This window comes from Cryptomeria japonica, chromosome 3, assembly GCF_030272615.1.
Source record: "Cryptomeria japonica chromosome 3, Sugi_1.0, whole genome shotgun sequence".
Taxonomy (NCBI): domain Eukaryota; kingdom Viridiplantae; phylum Streptophyta; class Pinopsida; order Cupressales; family Cupressaceae; genus Cryptomeria; species Cryptomeria japonica.
This window is the reverse complement of record NC_081407.1, coordinates 930,340,733-930,357,862: the sequence shown is the minus strand read 5'-3', so window position 1 is coordinate 930,357,862 and position 17,130 is coordinate 930,340,733.

Genomic DNA, 17,130 nt, shown 5'->3' with positions numbered 1-17,130 from the left:
GTATGTTATTTGAAGCAAATCTACCACATGTATATTGGAGAGAGGCAGTAAGCATAGTGGTCTACACATTCAACAAAGCTCACATCAAAGGAGAAACTGGTAAGACTCCTCATGAACTATGGTTTGGTATTACTCCTACTCTTAAGTATTTCAGAATATTTGGAAGTAAATGCTATATTAGAAGAGATGAGTATTTTGGAAAATTTGATCCTAGAAGTGATGAAGGAATATTTCTTAGTTATTCATCTAAGAGCGAGGCATATAGATGTTTTAACAAAAGATTACAAAAAAATGTTGAGAGTACAAATGTGAAGATTGATGAACAATTCAAAGGAACTTCAAGGTATATAGACTCTGAACCAGCAATAGAAATTTTGACAAATGAACCTACACTAAATCCACTGATACAGAACGAAGATCCAGTTACACTGGTATCATCTGAATATTCCATAGTAACTGAGGAACAGTAGCAAACAAAGACACCCTGGTATGTAAGACTGAATCACTCTGAAGATCAGATAATTGGAAACAAGTATAAAGGAGTTATGACAAGAGGAAGATTGGAAAATGAAGAGGTATGTCTTAATTCTCAAATTGAACCATCATTAGTTAATGAGGCATTTGCAGATAAACACTGGATTAAAGCTATGGAAGAGGAACTAGAACAAATTGAGAAAAATAACACATGGACATTAGTTCCCCGGCCTAAAGACAAAAATGTGATTGGAACAAAATGGGTATTCAAAAACAAACTTAATGAAGATGGTAGGGTAATTAGGAATAAAGCAAGACTAGTGTGTAAGGGATATTCTCAAAAAGAAGGAATTGATTATAATGAAACCTTTGCATCGATAGCTAGAATTGAGGCAGTCAGATTATTCTTGGCTTTTTTAGCACACAAAAACTACAAAGTATATCAAATGAATATTAAATTCACATTTCTGAATGGAGATCTTGAACAAGAAGTTTACATTGAACAACCTGATGGATTTTCTTTGATAGATAAAGATATGGTTTGCAGGTTAAGGAAAGCTTTGTATGGGTTCAAAGAAGCTCCAAGAGCTTGGTATGCAAGATTGGATAAGTATCTTCTGAAGATTGGTTTTTCTAAAGGTAATGTTGATAGAAACCTATACTACAAAGTGACTAATGATGACATCTTGGTTATAGAAGTTTTTGTTGATGATATAATCTTTGGAGGAGAAGATGGATTATGTAAAGACTTTTCTATTGAAATGCAACAAGAATTTGAAATGTCTATGATTGGAGAGATAAAATTCTTTTTAGGATTGCAGATTTCACAGACTGATAAAGGTATATTCTTGAGTCAATCCAAATACTTAAAGGAGTTACTAAAGAAATTTGGGATGGAGAACTCTAAACTGGTAAGCACACCTATGACTACAAATGACAAATTATCACTAAGGGATGAATCTTCACCTGATAATTCAACTAGGTACAAATCTATGATAGGAGGCCTACTATATTTAACAAAAACAAGACCTAATATTATGAATGCAGTATGTATTGTTTCAAGATTTTAGAGTAATCCTAGAGAAAATCATGAATCAGCAATAAAAAGGATTTTTTGGTACTTACAAGGCATTACAAATCTTGGATTATGGTATCCTAGAGATGAAAACATTGAATTATGTGCATACACAGATGTAAACTGGGTAGGAGATGTGGATGATAGAAAAAGCACCACTAGAGGAGCATTTTTTCTTGGCAGCAGATTAATTTCTTGGTTGAGTAAGAAACAAAGTTGTACATCTTTATCAACAGCTGAATTAGAATATGTTGTAATAGCAACTAACTATACACAGGTATTATGGCTTAAGCAAATGTTCAAGGACATAAAGGTAAAATGCAAGGAACCCATAACTATCTATTGTGACAACACTACAGTAATTGATACATCTATGAATCCGCTATTACATTCTAAAGCTAAACATGTTTCTATCAAACTGTATTTTCTAAGGGAGAACGTTGAAACAAATGAAGTAAAACTGGTTTATGTGAATACTAAAGAGAAGATTGTAGATATTTTCACTGAACCTCTACCTAAGGAGACCTTTGGATATCTCAGAGACCAGCTTGGGGTCATACCCCCACTGGTAGAGACTTAGAGAGTTGATGTTTGTCATCAACCGGCAGAATTAACAGAGAAATCTTTAATTTTGGCCTTGATGAGGAAGCTACTTTTCAGGGGGAGTAGTTGGTATATTGAATTGGTTGGTATTTTGTATTTACATTTGGTTTTGCATTGGCTTTGGCATTTGATGTCAAAGGGGGAGAGATTGGTATGGAAAAACACAAGAAAAACATATGTCACTCCCAGGGGGAGAGATTGTTACTTTGGGAGAGAGATTGTTTATATCTGTATTTTGATTTCTGGTTATGATCTCTTTTTGGGAGATTGTTGGTTTTTGGTATTTTACATTTTTGTCTTGGCACTTTGATGGTTTTTCCATCTTATGTTGCCATCAATGCTAAAGGGGGAGATTATTGTATTTTGGTATGGTTTTGTCATTGATGTCAACACCTACTATCACTTATCAACTCTGACGCTTTGAAGAATTGGCAATGTTCACCGGCAAGCAAGTGACTTATGCATAGTCACCAGTATTTGGTACACCGATAGGATATAATGTTCACTAGCACCTAGAATGGCATGGAAAACACCTGGTTATATCGAAGACATCATTTGGACACTTTGTCTTGGAGATTTGTTCATTGGCATATTTGTATTTGCATAATTGATGTTACCGGCAAATAGGTCTAGATCATTCACCGATAGGCCTATCTATTCCAAATCAGCACGACACGCTATGGAGATGTTTTATTAATTTTGTAATTGCATTGAACCGACATGTTGAATCGGTTATTGCATCAGACATTGTTTTATTTATAAAATGATTTTATTGTAATATCCTTTAGAGCCGACTTACTAAAATTGGTCTTAAGCTATGAGATAAATGTAAGATCTTATTTGTAAGATCTAATGGGTAATGCGAAAAAGAAATTGTGTGAAGTTATATGTGAGAATAAGCAGAGCTATACACATAGACATCATTTGAAGGTTGAAGGAGGTTTTTGTGAAGACAATCAGAACTAGACCGGTACTGAATCTAGCATAGTAAGATGTTATTTTGAGCAGTACATCCTTATTGGATTTAACCATCCAATTGCAGTCAGTGTGACTCCTATTGTGTTTGAGCAGTGAGCTCTAGGTGCTTGGCCTTTCTGCATGTGTAGACCCCATTTGTATACACATACTATCTGCAGTAGTATCATCTGATTGTGGGTAAGGTTTCCCACCGTGGTTTTTCCCTTACAGGGTTTCCACATACAAATATTGGTGTTATGTGTTGTGGATGTTATTTTCTTTCTATTTCATGCATTAATCTTTACCGGTACTATAATTAACTGATAAAACTATCTATCAGCATAAAAGTCTAGTTTACCGGTATTTAGCATTTAAGTTGGTTAAGTTGTTTTGGTTTGAATTTATTTTGACAACTGATTCACACCCCCCCCCCTCTCAGTTGTCCTCGGGACCTAATAGAGACAAAGATAGGATTGAAGATTAAATGTTTGAGGTCGGATCATGGTGGAGAATTCACATCCTATGAGTTTAAATATTTTTGTGAGAAGCATGGTATAAGGAGACAATTTTCTTCTCTGCGAACACCTCAGCAAAATGGAGTTATGGAAAGGAAGAACAAAACTATCTTGGATGCTGCTAGAACATTGATGATGGAATCTATTCTATCTCATATCTACTAGAGAGAAGTAGTGAGCACAATGGTTTATACATTCAACAAAGTGCATATCAAAGGAGAAACCGGTAAGACACCTTATGAATTATGGTTTGGCAATACACTTACAGTTAAGTATTTCAAAATATTTGGTAGTAAATTTTATATTAGGAGAGATGATATCATTGGCAAATTTGATCCTAGATGTGATAAAGGAATATTTCTTAGTTATTCTAATCAAAGAAAGACATATAGATGTTATAACAAGAGATTGCAAAGAATTATGGAGAGTGTTAATGTCAAGGTGGATGAGCTAAATAGAAGTCAATTCAGAGTTTATGAGCAAGAACCAGTGGTGGAAATGATTATATCTAAACCGGTAACACCTTTATCTGAACAGAGTATTGAACCAGTTACTCCAACAGTATCAAAAAATTTAATAGTAACTGAAGAACCGGGAAGAGGAACAGAGAGTCATAAGACTCCTAGGTATGTGAGATTGAATCATTCAAAATATCAGATCATTGGGGATAAGAACAATGGAGTGATGACAAGAAGAAGACTGGAAACTAATAAGGCATGTTAATTTCTCAGGTTGAACTGGTATCAATAATTGAAGCATGTAAAGATAAATGTTGGTTGAAAGCTATGGAAGAAGAATTAGATTAGATTGAGAAGAATAACACATGGACTTTAGTTCCCCAGCCTAAAAATAAGAATGTTATTGGAACTAAATGGGTTTTTAGTAATAAATTGAATGAGGATGGTCAAGTTGTAAGGAATAAGGCTAGATTGGTTGGTAAAGGATATTCTCATAAGGAAGGAACTAATTATGGTGAGACTTTTACACCTATAGCTAGGATTGAAGCTGCAAGATTATTTCTTGCCTATGTTGCCCATAAAAACTACAAGGTTTATCAGATGGATGTTAAGTATGCATTTTTGAATTGGGATCTTGATGAGGAAGTTTATATTGAGAAACATGATGGTTTTTCACTTTCAGATGATACAAACATGGTTTGCACATTAAGGAAAGCTTTATATGGATTGAAACAAGCACCTAGAGCTTGGTATGCAAGGTTGGATAAATATATTTTGAAGCTTGGTTTTACTAAGGGTAATGCTGACAGTAATTTATATTATAAAGTTATTGATGATGATATATTTATTATTTAAGTATTTATTGATGACATCATTTTTTGAGGTGAAGATAAGTTGTCCATGGAATTTTCTAAGAATATGGAGAAAGAATTTGAAATGCCTATGATTGGGGAAATACAAATTTTCTTAGTTTTGTAGATTACTCAAACTTATAAAGGTATTTTCATCTGTCAAAATAAGTATGTTAGAGAATTGTTGAAGAAATATGGTATGGGAGATTCTAAACCAGTAAGTACTCCTATAGTTACAAGTGAGAAATTGACAAGGAAAGATGTTTCTACACCGGTAAATCCTACAAGATACAAATATATGATTGGACATCTACTTTATTTGACTCAGACTAGGCCTAGCATAATGAATGATGTTTGTATTGCATCTAGATTTTAGAGTGATCCTAGAGAAAATCATGAGAGTGCGGTGAAAAGGATTTTTAGATACTTGCATGGTACATCTGAATATGCTTTGTGGTACCCTAAGGATGATGACTTTACTTTATGTGCATATATAGATGGTGATTGGGCTGGAGATGTTGATGACTGGAAAAGTACTTCCGGTGGAGATTCCTTTCTTGGAAAGAAGTTGGTTTCATGGATCAACAAGAAACAATCATGTACTTCCTTATCTACTGCTAAAGACGAGTATGTTGTTGTTGCTACTAATTGTACACAGGTTTTATGGATGAAGCAAATGTTGAAGAATATCAAAGTGCATTGCACTGCACTGGTAGTTATTCACTATGATAACTCTGATGATATTGACAGATCAAAGAATCCAATATTTCACTCTAAGACAAAGTACATATCTATCAAGCATAACTTTTTAAGGAGGAGCTGGAAGAAAATGAAGTTAGACTAGTTTATGTGAACAGTAAAGAGCAGATTGCAAATATTTTCACTAAATCTTTGCCTAAAGAATCATTTGAGTACCTGAGAGACAGGTTAGGGGTTTCTACCCCTCGGGCAGAGAACTGGTTGATTATTTTTGGCATTAGTTTGGTATGTATTATTAGAGATATTATTCATTCCAACACTGAAGTGGGGATGCTACTGCTTAGGGGGAGTAGTTAGCTTTGTGATTCAGTGGTTTATGTTTTTATTTTGAAATTTATGTCCGATTAATGGCATTGATATCAAAGGGGGAGAGATATTGATGTGAAAAAATTAAGGAGTTGTATACATTAGGGGGATAATATATATATATGTAATTAAGAGCTTTACAAAGATATTATTCACAGGGGGAGTTTGGTCTTTGTTTCAGAACTTCATTGATATATCTTTGAGTGAGAGATTATTGGTTGTCTTCCATTGGGGGAGACTTGTTTGGCATTTCTTGGTACTTAGATGTTTTTGACATCTAGTGTTGCCATCAATGCCAAAGGGGGAGATTGTTGGCCATTTGGAGGAATTGATTATGTGTTGCATTAATGTTTAGTCATTGATGTCAATACTAGTTTTTTGGATGCTTTACCGACACCTTTCTGCTCCCGGTAGGTTGTGTGGTTTCTAGTTAGTTTGGATCTGGCTTGATCCGATATGCTCCAGTAAGATTTGGTTGTGGAATTGGCTTACTTATGTTCATATTCAGTCAATTGGTATTGGTCTAGTGATCAGATGATATCCTATTTAATTGGAAGCTTGGTTTGTGGTTTCAGTGAGGGTTTCACCAACAGAGCTTTTGATGAATATCTTTGATGAATTGCATAAGTGGTGTTGGTACAACTTCTGGTATGGATTCAGTATGTTGTTGGTGATCATGTTTAAGACTTGGGGGATTGGGATCATTTCTTTAGCGTGTGGACCTATATTGGGTCCCAGTTGATCTAGGTTATGGACCGACTTAATGTAACATGTGGATTGGACCTCTTGATGTGTTTCTGGAATGTCTTATTGGTTGGATATTATTTGTTTGGTGTAAGGTCGACATGTTTTGTAATTATGTAATTGGTTTATTGTCTAGTGGTCAACATGATTGTTTATGGTCCAGGGTTTGTATATATATGATGTAAGATCTCATTGTAGACCATAAGGATATAGGAATGGGATATGGATATGTAATGTGCAAATAATGTAATATCATTTAGGCAGAGGATTTGGTCGATCATTGGAGATCAAGTTGATTTTATGTAAGAGGATTTAGTCCTCTAGTATTGAGCTTAACTGGAATGATACTTAGGCATAGGAGATGGTATCTTTGCAATTCATTCATTCTTCCAGATTGTAATCTAGATTTCTATGTAGTGAGTGAGACTCATTTTGTGATGAGCAATGCGCTCTAGGATGTTGGCCTTCCTACAATTCTAGGCCCCTCAATTTTAATTCACATACTTACTATAGAATTATTATCTGAATGGGGGTAGGCTTCCCACCGTGGTTTTTCCCTTTACTGAGTTTTCAACCTATAAATCTTGGTGTCATGTGGATAATGTTTATTCTCTGATTATTTTTAATGCTTAATTGGTTTATCTATTATTCCGATATTTGGTTTAAGCATTCCGGTATTAATTTTTGGTTTCTGGTATTAAAGTTTTAATTTCTAATGGTTCTGGTAATCTGTAACAACTGATTCACCCCCCTCCCACTCCCAGTTGTCTTCCAGTTATTTGAACTATCTAATAGTTGGCTCTCAAGATAATATAACTAGTTATATGGTGTTTATAAAAAGGGGTAGCTCACTACCAGATGGATCACTTACAAATTACAAAAGCGGCTCACTATCTGAATGATCACTACAATAGAAAGAAGTTGAAAGAGGAAAATTCCATCTCCTAATGCATGGGGTTGGTTCCCAATTAATCTCAGATAACAACCCACAAACTCATAGAAAATCTATTAAAGGATCACTGTATCACTATCCACAATCACCTATAGAAAGTACGGTAAGGGATTACTATACTACTTCATTGAACCAATCATTTGCAGCAGATTTGGTAAAGGATTATTGCAACACTGTCTACAATTTGACTCTTCTATATATTCCTTCGCTCATTAAAGTAATTCTCTTAGTGCAAATTCTTTGCTATCCACAACATTCACTCTAAATTTTTTAAATCATATGCATGTTGCACTCTCATCCATATGTTGGCCAAACACAAATGATTTGCATAATAATGTGTTTCTCGAATCAACATGTTATCCAATAAAGCCTTGACCAAAAACATGATAAGAAGGTTGGCCTTCACTTGATCTCCTACATGCTTCCTTCACACATTTCATTTACCAATGCATACACCTTAATTATAAGAACAAAATGGGGGTCTACCAAACCCATAGATATGTACCCATAACCTCTATAGAGGGTTTGAAATCCAAGCTAATGGATCACCTCGATAAAGGGTTTGAAATCCAAGATAATGGATACATTCTCCTTATCTGGAAGGGATCCCATACAATACATAGTCAAACACATAAGCAATGATCCAAACTAGAAGAGGTAACCTTTCTCTTTTATAATCTTGATGTTCTCTGGCAATAATTCTTTAATAATTCACATGAGTTAAATACTTTGTCTTCCATAACAAGCATATGTGCCATGTATATAACAATAGTTAAAGTAGAACCTTCCCTATTTCTAAAATAAATCTTGTAAGAAATACCATACGCAACATACCTTACAATGGAATTAATAATTTTTTCGATCAACAATGCTCTTTGATCACCCATCACACTAGTTAGGGTTTAAATGTCCTTATTCTTTATAGATTTGTTAACCGGTACAGATCCACCATCGCATAAACTAGTAACAGCCAAAATAATCCTTCATAATTGCATAGGGTTTATCCCACTAGTAGAAATATGGCAAATAAATGATTAGGTTTTTGGTGTGTTACCAACCTAATTGATTTGTTTATAAGGTGGATGAAGTTTTCTCGTTGAAGGTGTTGGTAGAGATCAGTTGAGTGTGTGGTTGCCAAACTACATGATGAGTCTACAATTTGAGTAAAGGTAGATAGGAGTGTAAAAGGATCTAATCAATCAAATGTAATGCTATTTAGATAAATCAAAAAAATCCTATTGTTTTCTAACAATTACAGCAGAATTGAAATCCCCTAATCGAGTAAGCTCTAACAAGCTTGGTTACTTATTAAATCCTCTAACAAGGTAGTCCATTAGCTTGAATTTTCAAATCATCTACTGAGGTTACTCCTTACAGTGTATTGCTTCTAACAAGGCATTTGTAGTAAATCCCTTAACCAGGTGATTCCTAATAGGATCAGTTCTTAACAAGACTTTTGTAAAGCTTTAACAAGCTTGGCTCCTAACAGGGCAAACTTCAGAAGAGTTTAGATATTATCTTGAGAGTCTCATCTCATCGTGGTTTTTACCTATTTGGGTTTCCACGTCAAAAATACTTGTGTCATATGGTGAATGTTTTGTGGTTATGATCTTATGGTTTATTTGATTAACTACTTAACTATTTTTGATAAGGCATGATAACTAGAAGCATTGAGAAATGAAGTATGTTGACATATGATAAAGCATTTTGATGTTTACAAGTTTAATGATGTTTACTATTAAGTTGTTGTAATAGTAAATTGGTTTTCTTATGAGTTTTCATCTTGAAAATGGTATTTCATTTATAATTTTACTTTGTGTGATTGAGATTGAGATTGGGAAAGTTTGTATCAGTTTTTCTATTTACTGATTCACCCCCCCTCTCAGTAATCTATTGGATACTTATTCTTTCATCATACCATCAATTGGTATTAGAGCATCTCAGGTCCTCTAAGGTCTAAGCCTAACAGCTTGAGGTAAAGATCTGCTAGATCATGATGAAGAAGGAAGGTCTGAAGTTTAATAGAGAAAACTATATGATATGGAGTGACGGAATGAAAATTTACATCAAGAGTCTGGAAAGCTAGTATTGGGATCATGTAAATACTAATTACATTGCACCTACTAGGATTCTAACTAATGATTAGAAGAAAGAACAACAAGAAAATCATCAAGCATTAGAAGCTATTATCAGTTCAATGTTTGATGTTGAATATGTAGATGTTCATGGTCTTGAAACTACATATGAGGTATGGAAAAAACTTGAAGAGATTTATAGTGGTGATGAACATGTTAATATTTCTAAAGAGGAGAGTCTAAGAGGAAAGTTTGATGACATGAGGATGGTTGAAGGTGAGAACATCCAGCAGTTTGGTCAAAGGATAAAAGAGATAGTCAGTGAAATTAAGAGTGCAGGAGGGAAAGTGGAAGATGCCACAATGATCAGTAAGGTACTGAGAAACCTGCTATAGGTCTATGCTATTTGAGTTGTAGCTATTCAAGAGCTGAAGTCCATTGACAAAAATAAGGTAACTCTTGACTCCATCATTAGAAAGCTTACTACTTTTGAATTAAATGGTTATGATGGTAGTGTACAAAAATCTGAATCTGCATTTAGAGCTTTTGTTTCTAACCCATCTGTGAGAAAACGTAGAGATACTATTCATAGTTATGAATCCAAATCCAACAGAGAAGCTAATGATATAGTTTAGTGGAGCTTGAACCATTGTTGGCAAAGTGGTTTCCTAGAGGCACTGGTAAATATAGAGGTAAATTACCTTTGAAATGTTTTGCATGCAACAAGATTGGCCACATAGCTGCTAATTGTCCTAATGGTGATAATGAACAAAAGAGAGATAAATTCAAGAAGTATAAGGGTAAAGGCAAGAGAGATTGTTTTATTATTGTTGATAGTAGTATCACTGATGAAGAATCTGATGGTGATGCTAGTAAAGATATTGTGTTTGTAGCTATTAAGGAAGAGATGTCTGACCATAAGGCATTAGTATCTAGGATGGATAACTCTGATGATTGGATCATTGATAGTGGTTGTTCACATCATATGACTAGTGATCAGAGAAAATTTCTTTCTCTAAAAGAATTTGATGGTGGTGTTGTTAGATTTGGCAATGACTCACCCTGCATGGTTAAAGGTAAGGGAGTTATTTCTCTTAATGGGAAGAGAAATGCAGATGATGTTTACTAGGTTGAAGGTCTTAAGAACAGCCTTTTGAGTGTGGCACAACTCAATGACAAAGGATACCCACTAGATTTAAAAAATGGTATGTGCAAGATCTATGACAACAAAGGTGAATTGATTGCAACCGGGAAGCAAAATAAAGGTAACCTGTTTCACCTTAATCATAAAGTTAGAAACTGTTTAATTGCAAAGATAAATGATAGTTAGCTTTGGCATAGGAGATTTTTTCATATAATCTTTGATAACATTATTAAAGTGATTAAGTCCAAGACAGTGAGAGGTTTTCCTTAGTTAGACAAACCGGTTAATTCTCTTTGCAAAGAAAGTCAGTTTGGGAAGATGACTTCTCCAACTTTCAAGAGAAAATCTTTTTCAGCAGAACATTTGTTAGATTTGGTTCATACAGATCTTTGTGGACCAATAAGAACAAAAAGTATTCAAGGTGATAGATATTTTATGATATTCACTGATGATTGCTCAGGGATGATGTGGGTCACATTCTTGAAGAAAAAGACTGAAGCTTTTGGTAGGTTCAAGGCATCCAGGGCCTTAGCTGAGAAAGAGAGCGGTAAGAAGATAAAGTGTTCAAGGACAGATCAATATAGTGAATTTACTTCTAAGGAATTCACTAGGTACTATGAAGAGAACGATATCAAACGACAACTTTCTGCACCAAGGACACCACAACAAAATGGTATTGCAGAGAGGAACAACTAGTCAGTTATTGAAGTTACTAGGACAATGTTGATACAAGGAGGTGTAGCGAAAACCTTTTAGAGAGAAGTCGTCAGCACAACTATCTAGACTATAAACCGAGATCTAGTGAAGAGAGGTAAGGACAAGACTCCTTATGAATATTGGTATGGAAGATCACCTGATGTTAGCTATTTTAAGATATTTGGAAGAAAATTTGTTATTAAGAGAGGTGATTACATTAGCAAATTTGAGGCTAAGAGTGATGAAGGTATATTTCTTGGCTATTCCACCAAGAGTAAAGCCTACAAGTATTTTAACAACTGGACACAAAGAATTGTTGAGAGTGTTGATGTTCAAGTGGATGAATTTCCCAAAGTATCAGAAGGAACTAGTTCAAAGGAAAAGGATGAAGATCCTTGCATTTTGATTTTGGAACAAGAAACTATGAAATCTGAAACTGGCAAAGCAAATTCTGATGCACTTGTTCAACCGAAATAGATAAAGTCAGAAGAAGATGATCATAATGAAGAAGCTAAACCTGAAGATAATGATCATGTTATTCCTAGATATGTGAGACTGAATAACAATCCTGAACAGATTATTGGGGATAAGGATGTTGGATTACTAACCAAGCAAAGAATTAGAGAGAACTCTTGCATTATCTCCACTATTAAACCAAAAACTTCTAAGGAGGCATTTGGTGATGATCATTAGGTTAAAGCTATGGAGGAGGAATTGGATCAAATTGAGAAGAACAACACTTGGACCCTAGTACCCTAACTAGTAAACATGAATGTTATATGGACTAAATGGGTATACAGGAACAAGTTGAATGAAGATGGTGTTGTAGTTCGCAACAAGGCAAGGTTGGTTTGCAAGGGTTATGCACAAGAAGAAGGAGAAGACTATGGAAAAAATTTTGCACCAGTAGCAAGACAGGAAGGTGTCAGAACATTACTTGCATTTGCAGCCCATAAGAAATTCAAGGTATACCAGATGGATGTTAAGTTTTCTTTTTTGAATGGGATATTGGAATAAGAAGTATATATAGAGCAGCCAGATGGTTATGCTTTGACTGATGAGAAATACATGGTATGCAGATTGCATAAAGCTTTATATGGATTAAAGCAGGCACCGAGAGTATGGTATGAAAGGATTCATACACATCTGATGAAGATAGGGTTTCTGAGAACCAATGATGATAGTAAAATATATCTCAAGACTGAAGGAGATGAAATACTAGTCAGTGAAGTATTTGTTGATGATATCATATTTGGAGGTAATGATGTCATGAGCAACAGTTTTGCAGATGAAATGAAAAATGAGTTTGAAATGTCTTTAGCAGGGGAAATAAAAAATTTCATAGGCTTGCAGATATAGAAAATGAAGAATGGTATTTTCATTACATAGTCTAAGTATGTGAAAGAGGTTTTGAAGGCATTTGGCATGAGTGACTGTAAACCAGTTGGGACACCAATGGTTACAGGTTGTAAGTTGTCTAAGGAAGATGAATGTAAGTTTGTTGATGAGAAGGAATATAGGTCAATGATTGGAAAATTACACTATGTTGTTTATAGTAGACTAGACATAGCTCATGAAGCTGGCATAGTTGCTAGATTCCAAAAGAATCCCAAGGAAACACATCTGATAGCAACCAAGAGATTTTTTAGATACCTGAAAGGTATTGTTGACTATGGATTATGGTATCCATATGGAGGAAACTTTGATTTGAAGGCATACATAGATGCTGATTGGCCAGGAAATGTTGATGACTGGAAAAGCACAATTGGTGGAGCTTTTTTCCTTGGAGGAAGGCTTGTTTCATGGAGTAGTAAAAATAAGAGTTGTACTTCACAATCTACTATTGAAGCTGAGTATGTTACAACTTATATGAATTGCACATAGGCTATTTGGATGAGGCACATATTGGAAGGTTTAGATGAAGATTTCCGAACCTATAAAGATTTTATGTGATAATACCAGTGATATAAATATTTCCAAGAATCCTATTTTGCATGCATGAACCAAGCACATTGAATTAAAGTATCATTTCTTGATGGAAAAAGTTCAGAGCAAAGATGTTATCTTAGAGCATGTTTCTGCCAAGGATCAACTTGTAGATATTTTTACCAAACCTCTACCTAAGACTACATTTGAGTATCTTAGAAGTCAACTAGGGGATGTACCCCTTCATGAGGTTAGTTGAGCATGATGTTGATTACATCAGTCCCTAAACCACTTGCAAAATTTTACAAGGATTGGTGTCGAAGTGGATGTATTCCATAGGGGGAGCATCAAGTTGCAGTATATTGTTGATGCACAGTGAAAATTTGACATTACATATTTTACTTTCAATTTGGCATTGTTGTCAAAGGGGGAGAAGAATTATGTCATTATGGGAAGGAAAACCAGTGACAAGCTGAAGACATGGAGGCTTGGAGCGCATGGTGAATTATTGGTAATGTAAATCATGACTGCTATTCACAATCACACAACAATCAACGGTATTGATATTTTTATTGCCATCAATGCCAAAGGGAGAGATTGTTGGCATTTGCATGAATATTGCATTAATGATATGTTATATTGTCATTGATGTCAATTGAACTAGTAATGATATTGTTGTAATATTGTTACTATAACCAGTAGGAAGAATTTGTGAGGAGAACTAGTAATCGGTATAATGGTGTAAACCTTATCTATTGTTGTAACCGGTAAACCCTACCAGTTGTTTTTGTTAAACCCTAACCGATTAAGGTTGTTGAATTGGTTATGTTGGTTTATGATCTGATGTTGATTGGTAATGATGATGACATGTATGGTCATTGTATGAAGACAACTTCAAATGTTTTGGTGCATTGTTTATCTAGGGAATCAACAAATGTATTACATCTAATGCAAAGCATGTGATGAGTTACTGAGCTTGATGAAGCGGTAATCAAGGAGTGGTTGAGGTTTTATTGATTGATGTGTATAGATTTCTGTGTACTCCAATGGTCATACTTGAATTGACTTGTTTGTAATCTCTATGAGATAATTAGGTTTTTGATGTGTTACCGACCTGATTGATTTGTTTATAAGGTTGACGAAGTTGTCTAGTTGAAGGTGTTAGTAGAGATCAGTTGAGTGTGTGGTTGTCAAACTAGATGATGATTTTGTTGTTTGATTAAAGGCAGATAGAAGCATAAAAGGATATGATCAAGAAAATGTAGTGCTATTCAAACAGATCAACAAACTCCTATTGTTTTCTAACAATTACAACAAAATTGAAATCCCCTAACCGAGTAAGCTCTAACAAGCTTGGTTACTTATTAAATCCTCTAACAAGGTATTCCATTAGCTTGGATTTTCAAATCCTCTTCTGAGGTTACTCTTTATAGGGTATTGCTTCTAACAAGGCATTTGTAGTCAATCCCTTAACCGGGTGATTCCTAACAAGATCAATTCTTAATAGGATTTTTGTAAAGGTTTAACAAGCTTGGCTCCTAACAGGGTGAACTTCAGAAGAGTTTAGATATTATCTTGTGAGTCTCATCTCACTGTGGTTTTTACCTATTTGAGTTTCCATGTCAAAAATACTTGTGTCATATGGTGAATGTTTTTGTGGTTATGATCTTATGGTTGATTTGATTAACTAATTAACTATTTATGATAAGGCATGATAACCGGAAGCATTGATAAATGAAGTATGTTGACATATGATAAAGCATTTGGATGTTTACAAGTTTAATTATGTTTATTGTTAAGTTGTTGTAACAGTCAACCAATTTTCTTATGAGTTTTCATCTTGACAATGGTATTTCATTGATAAGTTTACTTTGTGTGATTGAGATTGAGATTGAGATTGGGAAAGTTTGTATCAGTTTTTCTATTTACTGATTCACCCCCCCCCCGCCTCTTAGTAATCTACCAGATACTTATTCTTTCATCATACCATCACATCCCCACCATGGTTTTTCCCATTTGGGTTTCCACATCAAAAATCATTGTGTCAAGTGGTGAATGTTTTTTGTGGTTATGTTTTGATATGGCTAATTTTTTTAACTAATAAATCCACTTAGTTATGTTAAGAAGACCGACAGTAATCTAAAATGTGCTCTTACTATTGTTTGTAAAGTGGTTTGATGTTTTGGATTAAAGGTTTGAGAGTTTCAGATCTATTATACTGTTATTTTGGTATGCTAGGCAATTGGTTAACTTGATAGTGCTATTGCAGTTTGTAGTTCAGTGTTTGAACCAATTAGTTTAGAGATTGATTTGAGAGTTGGGTTTTGAGTTTGGTGAAAGTTTTGTATGTTATTCCATCTACTGATTCACCCCCCCTCTTAGTTTTTTGTCTGGATCCTTAATGATTCATCATAACATCAATTGGTATCAGAGCATTTTAGGTTCTCTAGTGTCTAAGCCTAAAAGCTTGAGGTAAAGATCTAGGAGAACATGATGAAGAAAGATGGTCTGAAGTTCAATGGCGAAAACTAAAGAATATGGAGTGATAGGATGAAGATCTATATCAAAAGCTTAGGAAGTCAGTATTGGGAACATGTTGTTACCAAATATACGTTGCCTAGTGGGATTCTATCTGATGATCAAAAGGAGGAGCAATAAGAGAATAATCAAGCATTGGAGGCCATTATCAGTTCCTTGTCTGGTTCCAAGTATGTTGATGTCCATGGTTTGGAGAATTATTATGATGTGTGAAGAAACTTGAAAATATCTATAACAGTGATCACCATGTGAAGATTGCCAAAGAGGAGAGTCTGAGAGGTAAATTTGATGACATGCGGATGGCTAAAGGTGAGAATATTCAACAATATGGTCAAAGGATCAAGGAGATAGTCAGTTAGATCAAAAGTGTTGGTGGTAAAGTGGAAGATACCATAGTGGCTAGTAAGGTGTTGAGAACCCCTACTGATCTACACTATCTAAATTACAGCCATGCAGGAACTAAAGTCTATTGATAAAACAAAGGTAACTATTGACTCCATCATTAGTAAACTTATTGCATTTGAATTAAATAGTTTTGACGGAATTGTTCAGAAATATGAATCTACATTTAGAGCTTCAGTTTCTAATCCACTTGTGAGGAAAATCAGAGAAGCCCATCATAGTTAGGAGTCTAGATCCAGTAGAGAAGTTGATGATGAAGACAGTCTGATTGACCTTGAAGCATTGTTGGCTAAGCGGTTACCCAAAGCTATCGGTAAGTATAGAGGTAAATTACCTTTGAAATTTTTTGCATGTAACTGATAACTCAATGATGAGCAGATAGTACCAAACTGGTACTGAGAGGGAGGGGTAAATCAGTACAGGCAAAAAACAACAGTCTTAAACCGGTTTGACAGTAAACACTTCAAAAGACTAGCAGACAAAGATACCGGTTTGAAACAGAGTGCAACCAGTAAAGCTAAGAATGTATGAGACAAGCATTAACTGGTTACTCACTTAGCCTTTCACACAACTTGATACTACACTACCATTTCATCCTTATGCATAAACAGGTGATCTATCATCAGATCATAATAACAGGTAGTTCAACATGTTT